The sequence below is a fragment of the Chrysochloris asiatica genome, unplaced genomic scaffold, assembly GCF_000296735.1.
Source record: "Chrysochloris asiatica unplaced genomic scaffold, ChrAsi1.0 scaffold00144, whole genome shotgun sequence".
NCBI lineage: Eukaryota > Metazoa > Chordata > Mammalia > Afrosoricida > Chrysochloridae > Chrysochloris > Chrysochloris asiatica.
Genome location: NW_006408662.1, coordinates 6,132,451 through 6,155,190, shown reverse-complemented (window position 1 = coordinate 6,155,190; position 22,740 = coordinate 6,132,451). Strand labels below are relative to the sequence as shown.

Genomic DNA, 22,740 nt, shown 5'->3' with positions numbered 1-22,740 from the left:
CTTGGGGATGACATTTGTATCATCCAAAACTCCAGGGAGGGTGGGGAAGACAGGACAGGGTTACCTTAGTTTAGGTTTCCCCGGAAGTAGACACTGAGACAAGGATTTGAGGCTGCTGGTTTGTTTAATAGTGAGCCCAGGAAACATAGGGGAATGGAAACAGTGAGACAGAGAAGAGATGGAAGGTAATTCAAGAAGCGACCTCAAATCAGCTACCATAATAGGTAACTGGAGCTCACTTCTACTGAGAAATAGGTAGAAGACAACTTGGTGCCAATGTATCCAAAAGTGAGGGAAATGGTGCTTATCTCCCAGCTCTGTTCCATCATAGGCTGAGTACTGCTCCCTGGAACATGAGCTCCTCCCTAGCACTTCTGGCTTTCCCCATGAAGGTCTAGAAGAAGCCTTTCAGATGAATAGTTGAGGGCATGCAATACGATGCCCTCAAAGCTCGATCCTGGAAGGCTGGATATTGAAGGTACGTGAGAGGGTTTCAAAAAGTTCATAGAAAAATGGAATTGGAAGGTAATGGAAGTTTTCCATGAACTCTTTGAAGCCATCTTGTGTAGGGTTAGGTGGCAACAGCATCTGCTATAATGACTGAATAAAAAATGTCCTAGAGAGGACACAGAAGGAGTCCATAGGAGAAGTCTGTGTTGGAGGTAGGGAATTGATCCAAGCAGTAAGAGACAGATAGGGGCACGATGAAGTAGTATGGTGGTGGTGGTTGGTGGTTATGTGCCGTGGAGTCAGTTCTGACTCATAGAGACCCTGTATAGGGGTTCCGAGTTTGTAAATCTTTACAGGAGCAGAAAGCCTCATCTTTCTCCTGTGCAACAGTTGGTAGTTTCGAACTGCTGACCTTGAGGTTAGCAGCCTGACTCTCAACCACTATGGTACCAGAGGTCACTGAAGTAGTATGGTGGTGGTTATGTATCGTGTAGTCTGTTGCTACTCATAGCGACCCTGTACATGGTTTCTGAGGCTGTAAATCTCTACAGGAGCAGAAATCTTCATCTTTCTCCCATGGAACAGCTGTTCGTTTTCAAACCGCTGACCTTGATGTTAGCAACCTGACTCATAACCACTACACTACCAGAGCTGGTTGCCAAGAATCTGGACTAGTCATGACACATTGATAGAGAATGTCCTGCCATTCAAGTTAACTTTTGGTCCATAATATACTATATATTATAGGACTTTAGAGATTCTATATCCAATATTGAACCATATGAAACATTATGAAGATTGGTTTTGGTATGACAGAGTCTCCATTCTTTCATTTGCCATTGCAGTAGAATTTTTAACTGGGTACTTAGCTGGCTGAACAAAATATAGACTTCCTTCCCAGCCTTACTGGTGGCTCAATGTGTCCTTGTGACTGAATTCTGGATGAGGGGATGAACAGAAACTTTTGAGATGGAAGAAAACCAACCAGACAGTGGAAACGGAGGCCCTTGAAACTTCATGAACTAAAACTACACACCAGCTCCTACTACACCTTTGAGTCATGGTCAGCATGACTAAACCTCTATTCTAACTGATCCATTAGAGAAATTAATCTGGTAGTAATTTACAAGGTAAACTGGAGGAGAGAGGGACACAGGAGGACTCCATGTGTTTTACATTTATAATAATTCTGTGGTTGGTGTTGAGATTTGTCATGGTTCTGATGCTCAACTTTCAGATTGTTGCTTCTTTTAGATCTCATTTTTGGTATTTATAGACTAATTTGGTGATGACAAGAATTCCTATAGTATTGGGTAGCAGCATGAAGTCTGACTTCCTGACGTGGTGGAGAAAAGGTTCGGGAATAAATATAGCTTGAGTGAGAGAAAGACACTTACTCAGAAAGTTAGCATGCTGGGAAAATCTTGAAGTGAGCAGGAGAAATTGCTATAGAATGGATGTATAAGTTACGATATCTGTAATTGTATGTAAATGTTGTTTATAGGTGTAGTCGAGTTGGTTATGACACTTAGTGATCCTATGCACAACAAAACAAAATACTGCCTGGTTCTGCACCAACCTCACTGAGAAGTGCAGGGTGAGAGGAAGGGTGCAGGATAGAAATTGGGCAATTAGCCCATCAAGGGGCAGCAACTAATCTGTGGACAAGTGTAAGGGGGAAATGGGAAAACCACAAAAATACAGATGCGTCTGTGGCTTGTATAGTGAAGGGAGGCATCAGCCTTGACCCTAGAGGAAGGACACCTCAAACCAGGGAGAGAACAATATACTTAATGTTCAAACCCCTGACTCTACACTGGAGTCCTATTAATGAAATGGAGGTGATGTGCGGTAGGACACAGCTCAGAATTAGAATCAGAAAGCATGAAGGCAAAATTGCCTTTCTCCATTGCCTGACAGCTCTCTCAGTTCCTCTGGGTTGTAAAGGTCTCTCTCTCCAACACACTGACAAAAGTTGCCATCTGTCACCACCGAATCTGGGCCCCTTTCTGGACTGTTGATGCCTTCAATGTTACAGCTCTTGACCCATATAAGACCTTGTAGGAGATTCATTACCTCCTCTCTCTGCTTTATTCCCTCTTATTCCTCTCTACAAAATCCGCTGTGGGGTTGCTGCCCATATACATGAATCCTTGTCCATTTCAAGGCATGGCCCTCCTGGTGTTTGTCACAGACAGATTAATCCCCTCTTGGTAGGCCAAGGACACTTCATTTACATAGTAGCTATGCATACTCCCTTCCTTGGCATGATACATACCAATCATAGGGCAGACTGTAGTCTAGGCCCAGACAGAAGGCATTAAAACTTAAGTTGTTTACAGCTTACTCAGGACAATTAACCTGTATAAAAGTAGCACACCTGGACCAGAAAACTGAAATATAGGTAACTCCTCACAGTTTTGGGGTGGGGTTGGGAGTGGGAATCATTCAAGTGGTATTTCCAAAGAACTATGTAAAGGAACTAATTTTACCACAACTGGGGAGCCTTGCTAAGTTGCAGTAAGAATAATTTTAAACCATTTAAGCTGGTATTTCACAATGAACAAATATTTGGTAATATTTCCAATTTACAACTTAATCAGATAAAACAGTACAGATTTATGTAAAACAGACAACTTAAAATCTAATGTAAAATTTACACTGGATGAATAGCCTTTGTGATGCTTATTCTAGTTTGAGTTTGGAGCTCAAGGGTCAGAAACCAGCCTCACTTGGGGTTAAACTCCAAAGGCACAAAAATGCACAAGATCTGTGCTGCACAGTGGAGCCAGCTTCCTCCATCACTGGGCATCAGGTTAGCAACAGTCCTGTAGGCCATTCCCGGGAGTGCAACCAGAGCTTTGTATAAAAATAGATGCCTGGACATTCAAAACCATGTATTGAATAAATGAGTAAATAATTGACCATAGAAGTGGAACTAGTCATCCATACCTAAGGCTTCCAGCACTTTAGTAACCATATGCCTATTAGAAGACTGGGTTCTTGGGGATGCCAGTCCTTATTTATTTATTTGAAATTGTATTTATTCTGTTGCTTTTATTGCGAATAAAAATGGAGAAAAGATTGAAGTTGTTAAAGACTTCATTTTGCTCATATCAACCATCAACACTCATGGAAGCAAGCAGTCAAGAAATCAAATGACATATTGCACTGGGCAAATCTGCTGCACAAGACCTCTTTGAAGTGTTGAAGAGCAAAGATGTCAATTTGAGGACTAAGGTGCACCTGACCCAAGCCATGATATTTTAAATAACCTCATATGCATGTGAAAGCTGGACAGTGAATAAGGAAGACCATAGAGGAATTGATGCTTTTGAATTATGGTGTTGGAAGAGAATATTAAAAGTACTATGGACTGCCAGAAGAACAAACAAATCTGTTTTGGAAGAAGTATAGTCAGAGTGGTCCTTGGAAGCCAGGATGGCCAGACTTCATGTCTCGTATTTGGACATATTATCAGGAGCGACCAGTCCCTGGAGAAGGGCATCATGTCTGGTAAAATGGAGGGTCAGAGAGAAAGAGGAAAATCCTCAATGAGATGGATTGGCACAGTGACAGCAGCAGTGGGCTCAGGCATAACAACAATTGTGACGTGAGCCCAGGAATGGGCAATGTTTCATTCTGCTGTGCATAGGGTCACTATGAGTCAGTACCAACTTGATGGCACCTAACAACAATGAAACATATACCAGTTCAACAGTTTCTACATTTGATGACAGTAATAACATTCTTCATGTTATGCAACTATTCTTAACCTCCTTTTCTGAATTGTGTTACCTTCATTAACATAAACTCACAGCCTCCTAGGTTCCTATGTAATATTCCAATTTGCTGTTGTTAATTTGATCCTACATAAATAATTCTTAAAAGCATATACTGCTCAAGGCAGATCTTTCCTACTGCTTGGTTTTAGGAAAACTTTAGGGAATATATTTGCTTTAAGGATATCCACTTGCAAGATTTTAAGACTCGAGGACTTCTTGGACTTGAAGACTCTAGGATTTCTGTTGTGGCACTGTAGGATCAGCACTAGACTGGGGACCACAAGGTCAGCAGTTCAAACTCACCAGCTGCTCCTAGAAACTCTATACAGGGTCTCCATGAGTTGGAACCAACTTGACGGCACTTCACAGTGACAGCAACAACAGACCCTCCATAATGAACTAAGACATAGAAGAGAAACACTAAACTTGTTATTGGGGTAATACCTGGGGTGTCCCGTGAAACCATGGCCCTAAATCTCCAATCCAAGGAACCAAATCCCATGAAGTGTTTGGTGGAACATAAGCAGTCTCAGCAGGTACTTTAAAAAATTATTATTGTTGTTGTAAGTGCTTCACATCTTCTATCTTTTTCACTTTCAGCAAGCAAGGTTTGTCATCTGTGTTCCCCAGATGGTTAATGAGTCTTCCTCTAATCCTGATGCTATGATTTTCTTCATATAGACCACCCATCCTAGTGGAGTGAAATAGTGTTTTATTATGGTTTTAAAAGGTCATTTGAACCACAAGATTGGCAGTTCAAATTCACCGGTCATTCACCCAAAAACCTATACAAGGTCATGTGGATTGGAACCCACTTCATGGTGCTCATCAACAACAATAATGGCTAATATGTTGAGTGTTTCTTGTGGTTAGTGACCATTTGAATGTCCTCGCTGGTGAAATACCTATTTAAGTCCTTTGCCCATTTTATAAATGGGTTATTTGTGTTTTTGGTGTTATGTTGTCAGAGTTTTATATGTATTTTTATTGTTAGATTCTTGCTGGTACATAATTTCTGAAGATATTCTCACAGTTGGTAGCTTGTCCTTTTGTTATTTTTTGTAAATTCTTTGAAATAACAAAAGCTTAAAATTTTTATTAATTTCCATTTATCCGTTTTGTCTTTTGCTATTTGTACTTTTGTTATTGTATTAGCTAATCTATTGCTGCATGCTATGTCTTACAACTTTGCCCCTGCTTACTCTTCTAACAAATTTATGGTTTTAGTACACACATTTCAGTCATTAATCTCTTTTGAATTTGTTTTTGTGTATGGTGTGAGGCATTGATTGTTTCATTTTTCTGCATATGAAAATCCAGTTTCCCTTACACCATTCATTGAAGAGACTAAATGGATTTAGCTAGCGCCTTTCTCCAAATTAGCTAACCATAGACGTGTGGGTTTATTCTGGATTTTCAATTCTATTTCATTGGAGTTTGTGTATATTGTTATAGCAGTTTTAGACGGTTTTGGTTATTGTAGCTATATATTAGGATTTGGAGTCCTGGTGTGGTGCTGTGGGTTAATGTGCAAGATCAGTTTGAACTGCAAGGTCAGCAGGGTCAAGCTTACCAGCTGCTCCTTGGAAACCCTATACAGGATCACTGTGAGTTGGAACCAACTAGACAACTTTCAACAACAACAACAACAACAACAAAATTGTATGCTTTAAAATCAGGAAATATGAATGCTTCTACTCTATTCTTCCATTTTAACATTGTTTTTAGCTATTTAGGACTTGCTATTCTATATGAAGTGGATGTTTGGTTTTTCTATTTCTGTAAAGACGGCTGTTGGGTTTCTTTGACAAAGATTATGATGACTCTATGGATCACTTTGAGTAATATCAACATTTTAACAATATTAGGTCTTCTAATCTATGAATGTCCAACATCCTTCCATCCCACTGAACTCTCCTTTAATCTTGTCCAGTAGTAGTTTGTTAGTTTTCATTGTATAATTCCTTCACATCCATGGCTAGATTTACTCCTGTGTATTTTATTCTCTTGAATGCTTTGTAAATGAAATTGTTTCCCTAATTTATAGAAACCCAACTGAATTTTGTTTGTTGGCCTTGTACTCTGCAAGCTCTAGAAGTTTTCTTGTGAACCATTTAACATTTTCTTGATGTGGGATCCTATCATCTGTGAACAGAGAAAGTTTTATGTCTTTCTTTACAATATGTTTATTTTCAATTTCTTTTTCTCGTCTTATTGCTCTTATGTGAACTTCTAGTACAATGTTGAGTAGAAATGGTGAGAGCTGGCACTCTTACCTTGTTCCAGATTTCAAGAGGGGAGTGCTCAGTGTTTTTCCACTAAGTATAATGCTGATGGTTTTTCGTATATGCCCAAAATTATGTTGAGGATTTCCCCTTTAATTCCAATCTTCTATAGGGTTTTCTTGAAGAAAGGGTGCTGGATTTTATCAAATGCTTTTTCTGTATCCATATATATGATTGTGTGGCTCAGGAAGCTTCAAAAAGTTCATGGAACAATTCTTTCAAATTAAGTTTTCCAGGAACTTTATTTGAAATTGCCTCCTATTACATAAATTGGTTTTCTTGTGTTGAGCCATCCTTGCATTCCTGGAATAAATCACTTGGTCATGGTGTATGATTCTTTATTATTGTTATTGTAGAAGTTTTCCATATATATTCATAAGAAAGACAATTGACCTGCAGTTTTCTTTCCTTGTAATGTCTTTATCTGGTTTGGATAGGAAGGAATTAGATAGTATTTCTTCCTTTTCCATCTTTTTGAAGAGTTTATTGGTGTCAATTCTTCCCTAAATCTTAGGTAAAAATTTTCAGGGAAGCCATCTAGTCCAGAACATTTTTTGGGGTGGGGTGGCTCACTGATTTGTTCTCTACACTTGTTATGAATCTGTTGAGACTTTATTTTTCTTTGTCAGTTTAGGTAGCTGATGTGTTTCTAAGAATAGTCAATTTCATTTTGGGTTTACTATTTTTGCTGTACTATTGTTCATATTATTCTGTTATGATTTTATCTCTATTTCTGTTGAGTCAGTTGTAATGCCCTCTTTTATTTTAAATTTTGATTATTTGCATGTATTCCTTTTCAGTCTAGATAAAGGTCTGTCAATTGATTGATTTTCTCAAGGAATCAACTTCTAGTGTTATTGTTTTCTGTTTTATTTCTGCTCTGCTCTTTGTTACTTTTTTTTTTTCTGGTAGGTTTAGGCTCAGATTGCATTTTCTCTTTTTAGTTCTTGGAGCTGTTAAGTCTGTTCATTTGAGATCTTTTTTTTTTTAAAGCAAACATAAACACTGCTATAAGTTTCCTTCTGAAAACTGGCCTCATTGAATCCCAGAAGTGTTGGTATATTGTGCTTTCATTTTCATTTGACTCTAAGAAATATGTGATTTCTCTTTTGAGTTCCTCATTGACTCAATGTTTGTTTAGTTGTGTTGGTTAATTTCCATATGTTTGTGGGTGTTCCATGGTTTTTTTTAATTTTTGTTTTCTAGCTTTACTCTATTGTAGACAGAGAAAATACTTTGACTGCCTTAAGTCTTTAAAAATTTATCAAGATTTGCTTTGTGATGCAAGATGTGGTTTATCTTAGAGAATGATCCATGGGCACTGGAGTAGAATGTATATATTGTGCTGTTTTGGGATGGAATGTTCTATATGTATTCATCTAATTGGTTGATAATGTCATTCTGCTCTTCCTTTCTTTGTTAATCTTTTTTCAGCATGTTCTGTCAAATACTGAACTCTCCTATGATAATTGCTGTTGTTGTGAAGTGCTGTCAAATTGGTTCTGACTCACATAGCTACCCTTTATAGGGGTTCCTAGGAGTGGCTCATGGGTTTGAACCGTCGACCTTGCAATTCAAACTGACCTTGCAGTCTAGTGCATTATCCTGCAGCACTACATCAGGACACTTTGATTATTATTATATTGCTAAGTGTTGTTGAGTTGGTTCCAACCCATAGTGACCTTTTGAAGGGTTTCTGAGCAGCTGGTGAGCTTGAACCACCAATCTGGCAGTTCAAACGGGTTTGCAATCTGGCCGCATTAACCCACAGCACCATACCAGGACTTTATTTATTTCTCCCTTCAATCCTATCAGTGTTTGATTTACATATTAGGTGCTCTGGTGTTGGGTGCATATATATTAATGACTGTGAAATCTTTTTGATTCATTGACCCTTTTGTTAATATATAATGTCTGTCTTTATCACTTTCAACAGCTTTTAGTCTTAAAGTCTACTTTGATACAAAGATTATCACGCTACTCTCTTTTCTCTATCTTTCACTTTAAGGGTCATGCTTTAAAAAAAAAACACAGAAATTCATTCTGCTACTCTCTACCTTTTGATTGGAGCATTTAGTCCATTTATAGTCACTGTGCTTGCTGATAAGAAGCAACCGATTTCTGCTTCTTTGTTATTTGTTTCTTAAGCTGTCTATGTCTTTGTTCTTTAGGAATGCTGCTTTTGTGTTTTGTTATATTATTGTGGTGAGCTTTTTTGGTTTCCTTCCCTTTGATACAGGCTTTTTATAGTGGCTTTATAGTGTATTTTGTTAGTGGTTACCTTGGATATGCCATTTAAGATATTGTATTTATAATATTCTGAAGTTCTGGTGTGGTGCTATAGAATAAGTACTGGACTGCTTACCACAAGGTTGTTGGTTCAAACCCACCAGCTGCTCCTTGAAAACCATATATGCTATGAGATAGAACTGACTCAACAGTACTTAACAACAACAGCAATTTATGGTTTCTACCAGCTGCTCCTTGGAAAACCTATACAGGGTTGCTATGGGTAGGAACTGACTTCTCAGAAATTAACAACAACAGGGTAAGTTGGCCCATAGAAGTTGAAATCAACTCAGCAGTAGTGTCTTTGGCTTTTTGGTGCAGGGTAAGATGATATCAGCTTCCTTAACCCATTGCTGTTTGTTGTTAAGTGCCATCAAGTCAGTACCGACTCATAGCAACCTTATGCACAGCAGAACGAAACACTGCCTGATCCTGGGCCAACCTCACTACTGTTGCCACGCTTGAGTCCATCGAAGCTGCCACTTGGCCAATCCATCTTGTTGGGGTCTTCCTGTTTTTCTCTGACCCTCTACCTTACCAAATATGATATCCTTCTCCAGTGACTGGCCCGTCCGAAGCACAAGATATGAAGTTTGGCTATCTTGACCTCCAAGGAGCACTCTGGCTGCAATTCTTTCAACACAGATCTGTTGGTTCTTTTGGCAGCCCATGGCACTTTCTATTTTCTCCTCCAACATCATAACTCAAAAGAATCTATTCTTCTACGGTCTTCCTTATTTACTGTATTGAAAATACCATGGCTTGGGTCAGGTGCACCTTAGTCCTCAAGCTGACATCTTTGTTCTTCAACACTTTTTAAAAAGATCTTGTGCAGCAGATTTGCCCAATGCAATACATGGTTTGAATTCTAGACTGCTGCTTCCATGAGTGTTGACAGTTGATCCAAGAAGAATGAAGTCCTTGACAACTTCAATCTTTTCTCCTTTGGTAAGACTATTGTTTTTTGGTCCAGTGGTGAGGATTTTTGTTTTCTTTACATTGAGATGTAATCCATACTGAAGGCTGTGCTCTTCGATCTTCATCAGTAAATGTTTTAAGTCCTCTTCACCTTCAGCAAGCAAGCATATCGCAGGTTGTTAATGAGACTTCCTCCAATCCTGATGCCACGTTTTTCTTCATATAACCCAGCTTTTCGGATTATTTGCTCAGCATACAGGTTGAATAAGTATGGTGAACGAATACAACCTTGTCACACACCTTTCTTAATTTTAAACCATTCAGTGTTCCCATAGTCTGTTTGAACAACTGCCACTTGGTCCACATACGGATTCCTCATGAGCACAATTAAGTGTTCCGGAATACTCATACTTCGCAATGTTGTCCATAGCTTGTCATGATCCACACAATCTATCCTTTGTGACAGTTTGCTTCCCTCTCCCTGCTTTGAGGATCCTCTCTTTATCTTTGCTTTTCTGACAGCTTAACTGTGATGTGCCTTCGTGTAGATATTTTTGAGATTATTGTGCTTGAGGTGTTTTGAGCTTCTTGGATATATTAATTCATTTCTTTCTTTAACTGGGGAAATTTTCTGTCATTGGTTCTTCACAATTTTTTTCTGTCCCTTTCTCTCCCTTGTCTGCTTCTGTAATTCCCATAATGTGTGTACTGTTTCCAGTGCTTATCCTAGAGTTTCACTCCAGGACTCCTCATCTAACCATAGGTGGATGGATTTCTTTCTGGGTTCTCAATTCTGTTCCCTTGTTCTATGTGCCTGTCATTGTAACAATACCAGCCTGTTTTGATTACCATGACTATGTAGTAGGTTTTGATATCAGCAAATGTGAGTCCTCTTACTTTGTCCTTCTTATTTCAGTTGTTGTTGTTTTTGTTAGGTGCCATTGAGTTGGTACCGACTCATAGTGACCTTATGCACAGCAGAACAAAATACTGCCCAATCCTGGGCCAACCTCACTATCATTGCCCCGCTTGAGCCCATTGATGCTGCCACTTTGCCAAGCCATCTCGCTGGGGGTCTTCCTCTTTTTCTCTGACCCTCCACCTTACCAAACATGATGTCCTTCTCCAGCAACTAGTCCCTCCTGACAATATGTCTGGAGTATGAGACACAAAGTTTGGCCATCCTGGCCTCCAAGGAGCACTCTGGCTGCACTTTTTTCAACACAGATCTGTTGGTTCTTTTGACAGCCCATGACACTTTCAATATTCTCCACCAACACCATAACTCAAAAGCATCAATTGCTTATCCAGGTCTCTTTCATTTCTATGTAATGTTGGAGATTAGTTTTTCCAGCCCTTAAAAGAAAGATGTTGTAACCCGGATTGGAATTGCTTTATATCTGTAGACAGGTTTGGATACACTTTATTTCCCTTTATTGATTTATTGTTCTAAAACTTCCAGGAAAATATTGAATAGGAGTGGTTATAAAGGACATCCTTGTCTGGTTCCCATGTGTTTTGATGTTTTCACAAGTTAAGCCTTCATATCCATGAGCATGGTGTATTATTCCATTTATATAGGTCTCTTTGTTTACTTGTTGTAGTATTTTTAATTTTCCTTGTATAGGATTTTTGTATCTCTGACTAGATTTACTCCTAAGTATTTTATTGTTTCGGTGGCTATTATAAATGGTATTGTTTTCCTTATTTCCTTGTCAGAGTTCTATCATTAGTGTAAAGGACTCTTAGCGATTTTTGTACATTGATCTTGTACTGTCACTTTGCTTAATCTTTCAATTAGTTGCAGTAATTTACTGGTTGAGCCTTTGGGATCTTCTATGTAAAGGATCAGATTATCTGCAAAAAATATAGTTTTGTTTCTTCTTTGCTAATTTGGATGCTTTTTATTTCCCTTTATTGATTTATTGCTCTAAAACTTCCAGGAAAATATTGAATAGGAGTGGTTATAAAGGACATCCTTGTCTGGTTCCTATTTATAAGGGAAATTCTTTTAGTTTCTCTCCATTAAGACTAATGTTGGCCAATGATTTTGTATGTATGCCCTTAATTATGCTGAGAATTTTCTCTCCTACTCCTATTTTGTTGAGCATTTTTTTTATCAGTAATGGGAGTTAGATTTTCTCAAATGTCTCTTTTGCATTGATTGATATGATATTGTGATTTTTTTTCCCTTTGTTTTATTTATGTGGTGGATTATGTTCTTTGTTTTTGTAATGTTAAACTATCCTTGCATGCCAGGTAAGACTCTGACACAGTCATGATATATATCAGTTTTTGAGAGCTTGTTGAGTTCTATTGGGTAGGACTTTTTGCTTTTAATTCACAAATGATTTTAGTCTAGAATTTCTGATTGTAGTCAAATCTTTGCCTATTTTGTGTCAGAGCTATGCACCATAAGATGAATGCAGGAATATTCCATCCTTTTTTATATTCTAGAACAATAGAATCAATAGCCACTCTTCTTTGAATAATGTAAAGTGGAATTCACCAGTGAAGTCTTCTGGGTCATGTCTTTTCTTGTTGTTGGGAGTTTTCTTAATGACCTGTTTGATTTCTTCTTTTGCTATGGGTCTGTTCAAATGTTCTTCCCTACTTTGTGTTAGTTAATGTAGGTAGCATGTTACCAGAAAATTTCCCATTTATTCTAGGTTTGTAGATTTTCAAATTTGTTGGAGTACGGGGTTCTTCTCTGTATTGTGCATTGTGTTAGTCTTTTTATATCAGTTGGTTCACTGTGATGTTGCTCATTTCATTTCTAATTCATATCATTTGTATGTTCTTTTCCTGTTTTCAATTTGCCAGTGGTTTGTCAATTTGATTGGCACTTTCAAAGAATCAGCTTCTTCTAGTCTTATTGATTCTCTTAACTGCTCCCCCCCTTCTGTTTCATGTATTTCTATTTTATTCTCTATTAATTCTTTTCTTTTGGTTTCTGTAGACTTATTTTGATATTATTTTCCTAATTGTTGTAGATATTGGGCTAAGGTGTTGGCTTTAGTTCTTTCTTATTTGATGTGTGTGTGTGTATTGCTATAACTTGTTCTCTGCGTACTGCTTTTGCTGTGCCCCAAAGACTTTGGTATGTTTTCATTCTTGTTTGATTCAAGAAATTAAAAACAAAATTCCTTTTGTATTTCTGCTTTTACCAAGTCGTTTTAAAACACGGTGTTACTTAGCTTTCATGTATTTGGTTTCTCCCCCCCGCCCAATCTTCCTATTGTTATTTCTAATCTTAAAGTTTTGTAATCTGAGAAGATGCTTTGTTGTATTTCCATGTTTTAAAATCTACTGAGACTTGTTTTGTATCCTAACATATGGTCTTATTTGAAGAGTGTTCTAAGTATACTGGAAAAGATCATATATTCTATAGTTGGGTGGAGTTTCCTGTATATGTTTATGAGGCCCAGTTGTTTGATGGTATTCTTTAGTTATTCTGTGTTTTTGTTGAGTTTCTTTCTCAGTGTTCAGGCTTTTATTGAAAGTGATGTATTAAAGTCTTCTATTATTGGAGTCTTGGTGTGGTGTTGTAGGATAAGCACTGGACTGCAAGGTTGGTTTGAACCACAAGGTCAGCAGTTCAGACAGCAGTTGCTCTTTGGACATCCTATACAGGGTCGCTCTGAATCAGAAAAGACTTGAGAGCACTTAATATCAGCAATAATTATTATACAGTTGTCTATTTGTCTCATGAGTTTCCTGAGTGATTAGTGTTTGATTTACATATTTAGAGGTTCTCTCATTGGGTGCTTATATAGTTATTATGACTCTTTAGTTACTTTATACTGTTCTTCCTTTTCTCTTATGCTGATTTTTGCTTTAAATTCTGTTTTATCAGAAGTTAATATTGCCACTCTGCTCTTTGGCTGCCATGCCCTTGATATTTTCCCCCTATCTTTTTAATTTTGGTCTATTTTTATGTTTATGTCTAAAGTGTCTCTTTTAGACAGCATAGCGATGACTCCTACTTTCTAATTCATTCTGGTGCTGAGTCTTCACTGGTGTATTTAATCCACTGGTATTCAGTGTAATTTATTAGAGGCCTGGTGTGACACCATAGGATAAGCACTGGACTACTAACTGCAAGGTCTACAGTTCAAATCCACTGGTCACTCCTTGGAAACCCTATACAAGGTCTTTATGAGTCAGAACGGATTCCATGAATTTATTGCTGTCATTTTTTTCTTTGTTGTTGTTATTTGTTTTGGTGGTGTTGTTAGTTTCTTGTTCCACCTGGTTTTCTGTGCTGAGTTCATTATTCTCGTGGGTTTTATTATCATTTTCTTCTTTGCTGTGCTTTTAATGTTTACTAAGTTCTTATGTATTTTTCTCTTTTTTATTTTGACAAGAAGGTTCATTAATATTCTTTGAGGTTACCCTGTAATTTGTTGTTTTCTTCCAAGTTTAAAACAGTCTGCTTTATTATGAAATTTACTTGACTTCCTCTTCATTTGGAAGTTCTGTAACTATACTATTTATTCCCACTTTTTACTTCCTAATTAAAAAAATTTACATATTGATGTCTCTAGTTCCTTTGGGTACTTCTATATCTGGGTTGGATTCTGGGTGATGCTGTCATTTATGTTAGTGTCAGATTGTTGTCTATTATTGTTGATTCTTGGTTTAAGAACTCTTTTTAGTTTTTCTGGTAAGTTTAGTCTGGTTTTTACAAATTCCTTTAATTTCTGTTTCTATGTAAATATACTAATTTGCTCTTATATGAGGGATACTAAAGATGACTGCTTCTTAGCATACAGCAACCTTACTCAGCAGGCCAAAACGCTGACTGAAAGATAGTACAGATTGACTTGAACTGACTCCTTGAACAAACTGACCTCAGAGGTCTGAGCTACTGGGTATGTAGGGAAGTTGGCAGAATATTTGCTGAGACCAGACTCCATTGAATGGGCCTTCAATAGCGGTTCACAGTAGGCTGGCACCCAACAGTGTCCAGGTAGGGGAGATGGTGGCACGCTCCAAATGTACATCCTGAGAGGTCTGCCTTGTTGCTATCAGTCTTTTCCCTAAAGTATGTTGGCAATAGGTGTACCCTACACTAAACATGCCTTCTTCTCAGCACATAGCAACCTTAGTCAACAGCTATCAGCACTGACTGAAAGACGGAGCAAGCCAATCAGAAATGACTCTCTGGAAGGTCTTTCCTGCTGGTTTCTGAGTCCTGAGCTATGGCATGTATAGGAAAACAGGGAGACAAGTATTGACTATGAGAGTAGACTTTACTGCACAGACCTTCTGTAACAATTTACATTAGGCTTATAGCGGACACTGTCTGTATGGAGGAAGGGCTGCCATACTCCAAACAGACCCCTTGGAAGGTCTACCTTACTGATTTTAGGGCAGAATCTTAGGGTCCTCTCTGTATAGGCAGGAATTGTGGAGTTTAGGGAAGTAGATTCTTTTCCTGGGGCCACTACACAAGTTCACAGCATCTGATGGCACATAAGGCAGGGATGGTAGGAAAAGCAATTTTCTTACCTGATGCGGCATCTTGATTTGCTGATTCTTACCTGTCTGCAGGTCCTTGTATCGTTCCTCTGCTCCCTGACTCAGAGTCCTGCCGTTTGTCTCCTTGTTGCATTTGTAGGTGACATTTAAAATGATAGTTTACGTTGTCATCTTCCCAGAATTCCAGACCTCATTTTTATTTTAAAAAATTTATTTACGTTCTTTAAGATTGTTTTTTTCAAGTTTTTTACTTTAAAATCCAGGAAAATTCTTTGCCCTATCCTTAGCCTAATAGGCCTCTTTTTATAGGTCAGTGTGTATATTATATACCTTTAAATTGTATTGGGTAGTAAATTTGCAACCCATATGTAATTCATTAGTATGTAAATGCTTTGCTATCTGTGCCAAAATAATATACAGGGTGTCTAAAAAGTCTGGAAACAGAACATATTAATAGTTACACTTTCACATAACACACTTAGCATGTCATTTTTAGGTAAAGTAAGAACAAATTTAAAGTAATACATCCTACTTTTAGGCTGGAAAAGCACACTAGATATACTATTTCCCTTGTGTTTCCAGAATATTTGGACACTCTTTAGTATGTTTATTGTCACTATTTTGACTAACATAGGACCCTTGCTTAAAATTTAGGGGCACTTCATTTGAAAAAGTGTCTGGATGTTGAAGAAATGTATTGAATCTATCTTTTTTTAGTCATGCTGTTTAAAAATAAGATTGTCATGTGTTTACAGAATTTTTGTACACTTTGTAATTGATGAAAAATGTCTCAGAAAGTTTATTCTGCATTTTATATATGGATTAGTTAAAAGAAGTTCATCAACATTTTTTTTTTCAGGTGTCTACTTACAATATGTTAGAAAATAAAATATTAAGATCAAGCTTTTGGTTTGGTACAAACTTTACTCTCTATAAAATATTTTAAAAGAAGAAAATAATAAATTTGAAGTAGAAAATAGGAAAAAGTGCATAAGGTCCTACATCAGCAAACCTGTCTTTGCAATATCCCAAGGAGCCAGCCCGTTCCAGATGCTCTATAAACTCACTTTATGGGAGAATCTAATGGATTGGATTTGCAGTTAGTTAAATGAGATTTTTTTCTTTTTTTTAGCTGATGTACTTTTCACAGGCTGACGCCCTTCACTGTTTGAGCGAAACCATCTTGGTTTTGAATACTTGGGCACACTTCACCATCAGTCTTGTGTCAAATGGCCCTAAATTTGGAAATGAAAGCACCCCTCAGATCTTTGGTGTGGGTGGTGTCATAAACAAATCTGAGTTTTGTTCTCATGGCTCACCATGAGCTCTTCCAAACCTTTGATGTATTTATATCCAAGTTCAAGGATTATATGAGTAAGTCATGAGTATTTACTTTTTCATTCCACCACAAACTCGGTGCTGAGACAGAACCTTTGCCCAACTACCATGCTCCTAGAGCATTGGAATCTTGGGATAAAAGCTTTTGTCTTTGTGTGAGTAATCCTAGACTAGACACCCAAGAGGCAGTGGGGATATTCCAATTGGGAGCACTGCCATGTGTCATGAATATCGGATTCCTGAAAAGTACTAAGTTTGGCAAACTTGTGGGCTCATTAAGAAGTGGGGATTAGAGCAAATTAATAGAATGGCAATGATTCAGTTAAAAAAGCAAAACAAAAACTAGTTCTTAAACAAGTTCTTCTAAAATTTCTTCTCTGCATTTTAGTGCTACTTGCACAGCTAACCTTTCTCCTGAGTCATCTTTGTTACTTTCGTAGACACAGATGTCACTGTGTGTTCCTTAGGAGTTTAGTATGCAACTGGCATCTCCGTAAGCTAGCTTGAAATGTAATTGATATTATACTTCTTTTTTCTCCCATGTGTCTACATATGCCTATGGGGGGAAAATGTTTGCATACCTATCTGACCTTTCACTTTGTGGCTTAGAGACACTTTTTATTTTCTTTGCCTAATTGTCCATTCCTATATATTGATAGTGAGTTCTGGTGTGGTGCTGTGGGTTAATGCGTTAGACTGCAAGGTCATTTGAACTGCAAGGTCTGTGGTTTAAGCTCACCAGCAGCTCCTAGGAAACCCTATACAGGGTCACTATGAGTCAGAACTGACTCAATGCACTTAACCACAACAATAACAACAACAATAAAGTGGTGTATGAGCAAATTCTCTGTGACTGCATTACCCTATATGCATGCAGACACGTGGGAAAACTTGGGCTATGAAGCAATGTTTTTTATTTTTCATTTTAACGGACATACCCATGTAGAATGAGGCATGTTAATCTACAAATACAAAACCTGACTATCTCAAGGTTTGTGGGGGATTATTTTAACTCCTCACAGTAATAGAGAGCTTTATGATTTATAGCATCTGACACGACTGACAGCAACTCATCCTCTGTGGTAGATAGAATACATGCGTTCTGGCCAGTCACTCTCTCATTTACCTCCTTCAGATTCCTTCCCATCCCTCTCTTTCTTTCTGGTCTCTCTCTCTTGTTATCTCCATTCCTTTCTCATAATAGCATAGATATGCAATAGAGTTTATATCTTTAGCTTCACAAGGAAGTTCTTAGGATGCCATGAATTGTAACAACAGCACTCACCTCAGACAGTATAGAGTGAGGCCAGTAATGGTTCCAAGAGTCACATGCACACTAGATTTGCAAGCATCTGGTGAGCTGACATGAATTGGTATCAGACATTTTGAATCTGAAAACAGTATGGCTTAATATGCCAAGATTCACAAATTGAAGAGGAATGGCATCACATTTATCTCAAAAAGAACATTTCAAGATCTATTTTGAAGTACAGTGCTGTCTGTGTTAGAATAATAGCCACACACTGCAATGAAAACCAGTTAATACTATTATTACTCAAATTTATGCACCAATCACCAAATTGAAGAATCCTAATAGCTTCTTCAGTCTAAAATTCATCAAGCAGGTACCTAAGATGTATTGATAATTACTGGTGATTAGAATGCAAAGGTTGGAAACCAAGAGGAAGAATCAGTGGCTGGAAATATGGTCTTGGTGATAGAAATGAATGAGACGATAGAATCTTGCAAGACCATTGATTTATTCATTGCAAATACATTTCTTAAGCAACATAAACATCTATACACATGGACCTCATCCGAGGGAATACACAGAAATCAAACTGACTGCATTTGTGGAAAGAGACGGTGGAAAAGCTCCAAACCATCAGCCGAAACGAGGCCAGGGGTAGATTGTGGAACAGACCATCAATTGCTCATATGCAAATTCAGGCTGAAGCTGAAGTAAATTAAAACAAATGCATGAGAACCAAACTATGGCCTTGAACATATCTAATCTGAATTTAGAGACCTCCTTAAGAATGGATTTGATACATTAGACACTAATGACTGAGAGATGTGTGATGACTAGATCAAGGACATCATACAGGAAGGAAGCAAAAGGTCATTAAGAAGACAAGAAAAAAAGGAAGAGACCAAATGACTGTCAGAAAAGACTCTAAAACTTGCTCTCTGGTGTAGAAGAGTTAAAGCACATAGAAGAAATGAGGAAGTAAAAGAACGTAACAGAAAATTTCAAAGGGCAATTTGAGAAGACAAAGTCAAATATTGTAATGAAATGTACAAAGACATGGAGTTCGAAAACCAAAAGGGAAGACCACTTTTAGCATTTCTCAAGCTGAGGGAACTAAAGATAAAACTCAAGTCTCAACTTGAAATACTGAAGGATTCTGTGGGCAAAGTAAAATCCTGGTGTGACGCTGTAGTAGAATTAGCACTATGCTGCTAACTGAAAGGTTGATGGTTCAAACCCACAAGTTGCTCCTCAGAAACTCTATACAGGGTCATTATGAGTTGGAACTGACTTGACAACACTTAACAACAACAACATGGAAAAAATATTGAATGATATAGAAAGCATCTAAAAAAGACCTTTTTAAAGACCAGATTTGATATATTAGATATTAATGACTAAAGAGTTGTGTGATGACATCAAAAACATCATAAAAACAAATGGTTGATGTTTAACCATTTCAGGAGGTGGATTATGACCCAAAACTGAGGTGCTAAATGAAGTCTAAGCTGTACCGAAGACATTGTCAAAAGCAAGGCTCCAATAATGGATAGAATACAAACTAAAATCTTTCAACAAACTGGTCCAACACTGTAGGCATTCACTTACCTTTGCCAAGAAATTTGGAAGCTAGCTACCTGGCCAACTAATTGGAAGAGATGCATATTTGTGCCCATTCCAAAGAGATATGACATGATGATGGAATGTGTAAATCATTGAACAACATCATTAATGTTACACACAAGTAGAAGTCTGCTGAAGATAATTAAAAAATGGCTGCAACAGTATACCAACAGGAAACTGTTAGAAATTCAAACCAGATTCATAAGAACATGGAACAGAGGATGGCATTGCTTATATCAGATGGATCTTAGTCAAATGCACAAAATACAAGAAAGGTGTTTACTTGTGATTTATTGACTATGCAAAGGTTTTTGACTGTATGAATCATGACAAGCTATGGATAACATTGTGAAGAATAGGTATTCTAGAACTCTTAATTGTGCTCATAAGGAACCTGTGCATAAACCAACAGGCAGTCATTTGAACAGAACAAGGGGATACTTAATGGTTTTATTTCAGGAAATATGTGTTGCATCATTTCAACGTACAAACTCAATCTGCATAATGATCAAATAATCTATGAAACTGGATTATATAAAGAACTTGCTTATCAGAATTGGAGTAAGACTCATTAACAACCTGCAATATGCAGATGAAACAACCTTGCTTGTTGGAAATGAAGAAGACTTAAAACACTTATTGATGAAGACAAAAACCACAACCTTCTGTAGGAATTGCACCTCAGTATAAGGAAAACAAAAATCTCAAAACTGGACTAATGATATTCTCCATCATGATAAATTGAGTGAAGACTAAAGTTGTCAAAACTTCATTTTACTTGACTCCACAATCAATACTCATGGAAGCAGCATTCACAAAATCAAAAGATGTATTGCATTAGGCAAATCTGCTGCACGAGACCTCTTTGAAGTGTTCAAGAGTGAAAACATCAACTTCAGGACTAAGGTGTGCCTTACCCAAGCCATGGTATTTTCAATCACCTTATAGGCATGTGGAAATTGGACAATGAATAAGGAAGACCGCAGAAGAACTGATGCATTTGAATTATGGTTTTGGTGAAGAATATTGCAAGTGCCATGACTGACAGAGAAACAAACAAATCTGTGTTGGACAAAGTACAGTCAGAATGCTTTTTAGAATGCAGGATGCAAGACTTTATCTCTTATACTTCAGACATTATATCAGGCAGTACCGATCCCTGGAGAAGGACACCGTGCTTGGTAAAGTGGAGGGCCAGTGAAAAAGAGGAAGGTCCCCAATGAGATGGACCAGCACAGTGGCAGTAGCAAGGACTAAGCATAACAACAGTAGTTGTGATGGCACAGGACTGCGAGGTGCTTCGTTCTGTTGTGCATAGGGTCACTGAGTCAGAACTGACTCAATGCCACCTAAAAACAACCACAGGAACACTTCTGTTGTTGAGGAAAGAGAATTTACACAGAGGAGGCAGAAGCAGAACCTTCAAGAATGAAGAGGATTGTTATTTATTGAAATTTAATTTACTTCTGAGTGAAAATATACTTAGCAAAATGCATTCCCATTTTAACATTTCTAGAGATCATCATCAATGGCATTAGTTGCATTCTTCTTCACATTGTGCCAAAAATCGCATGATTTCTGTTCTAGTTGGTTCACTTCTATTTGCTTAATTTCCTTGTCCCCAAACTTTATATATATCTGGACCATGAGTGAGGACAGCAGTTTGAGACTTTTTGTCTCTCTGCAGCAGAAAAATGAGGCTGTCCACTTCTGAAAAGATATTAGAAGTTTCAGAGACCCTATACAGGGTCACTATGAGTCAGAGGCAACTCAACGGCACTTAACAACTCTATGTATATATGGTGGTTATGTGCCGTGGAGTTGGTTCTGACTCATAGCAACCCTGTACAGGGTTTCCAAGGTTGTAAATCTTTATGGGATTTACATCTTTCTCCCATAGAATGACTGGAAGTTTCAAATTGCTGATCTTTATGTTAGCAGTCCGACTCATACGCTACCAGAACTCCTCATTTGTATATACATGGAATGGAGTACTCAAAGGCAATAATCTTTACTCTTTGGACTAAACTGTTAATATCATTTAAAAATGACTTCAGGGGATATTTTCAATTTAGGTTTGAACAGAAATTTAGGGCCATAGCGTCTGGGATTCCCCCAGCCCTTGTAGGTCCAGTCAGTCTGTAAGTTCAGTTCTACAATGGTCTCCCTCCTATCAGGATACTGCTACTGTGTCTCTGATTAGAACTTTTAGTAATAGCAGGGCACTGTCAATTTCTGGTCACAAGACAGAGGAGGTTGAGGTTTATGTAGACAATTGTCTTGGAGTCCAGTGCTTTCTCTGATTCTTGAGTTGCATGAGAGACAAGGTTAAAGGTAAGTACTGGACCACAGGTCATATGAATCACAAGGTTGGCGGTTCAAACTCACCACGTGCTCTTCAGAAACCCTATATAGTGTGCTATATTTGTTGTTGTTAAGTGCTTTCTAGTAGGTTCCGACTCATAGTAACCCTGTATAAGATATCTGAGGAGCAGCTGTCTAATGTCAGCTCACTAGCTTGTCTAATGTCTGGGCAGAAGGACATGAAGACAGAAATACGTGGTTCTGGTGAGAAAAGAAGAGTAAGCAGAAGATGGGATGAGAGGGACCTTTAACAGAGTTGTTGGTGACTTTCTGACAGCCACCACCCAATGTTCAGGAGAGTTTAGGGACTGCAAAGCCCATCCCATTGCCTGCCTTGATGGGAACTTCATCCTCCTGTTCAAGAGGCTGAAGTATCCTCCATTTTTGTTTTTGAAGCAATTTCAACTCGCTCTCAAGCCTTTCACAGAAACTGCTTTAAGCAGATATCCAGACAAAAATGATGTGGTTTGATGGTACAAATCTGTATGCAGCATCTCACAATCTCTCCCTCTTATTTCTAATGCATATTAGCTATTTGATTTTGCCTCTTGATTCAAAACCTGTAGATCATTTCAAAGGTGAATTCCATCACTTGGAGTGTTAGTGATTCCCATTAACTTGGTTTTACCTGAAAGAAGAACATGACAAGAAGATTGTGCCTCCCTATGTAAGAGGAGACTCTGAAACTTGCTCTCCAGCGTAAAGAAGCTAAAGCAAATGGAAGAATTGAAGAGGTCCAAGAGCTGAACAGAAAATTTCAAATATCAGCTTGAGAATATAAAACCAAATACTATAATAAAATATGCAAAGATTTAGAGTTAGAAAACCAAAAGGGAAGAACACAGTCAGCATTTCTCAAACTGGGGGAACTGAAGAAAAATTCAAGCCTTGACTTTCGTTATTGAAAGATTCACTGGGCAAATTATTGAATGATGCAGAATGCATCAAGAAA

The 22,740-nt window shown here is 37.8% G+C and overlaps 1 pseudogene; it reads left to right on the top strand.

The window, feature by feature from the left end:
• Positions 1 to 438: 438 nt before the first annotated feature.
• The window catches only part of LOC102824381, a 41,642-nt pseudogene continuing 19,340 nt past the window's right edge, over positions 439 to 22,740 (top strand).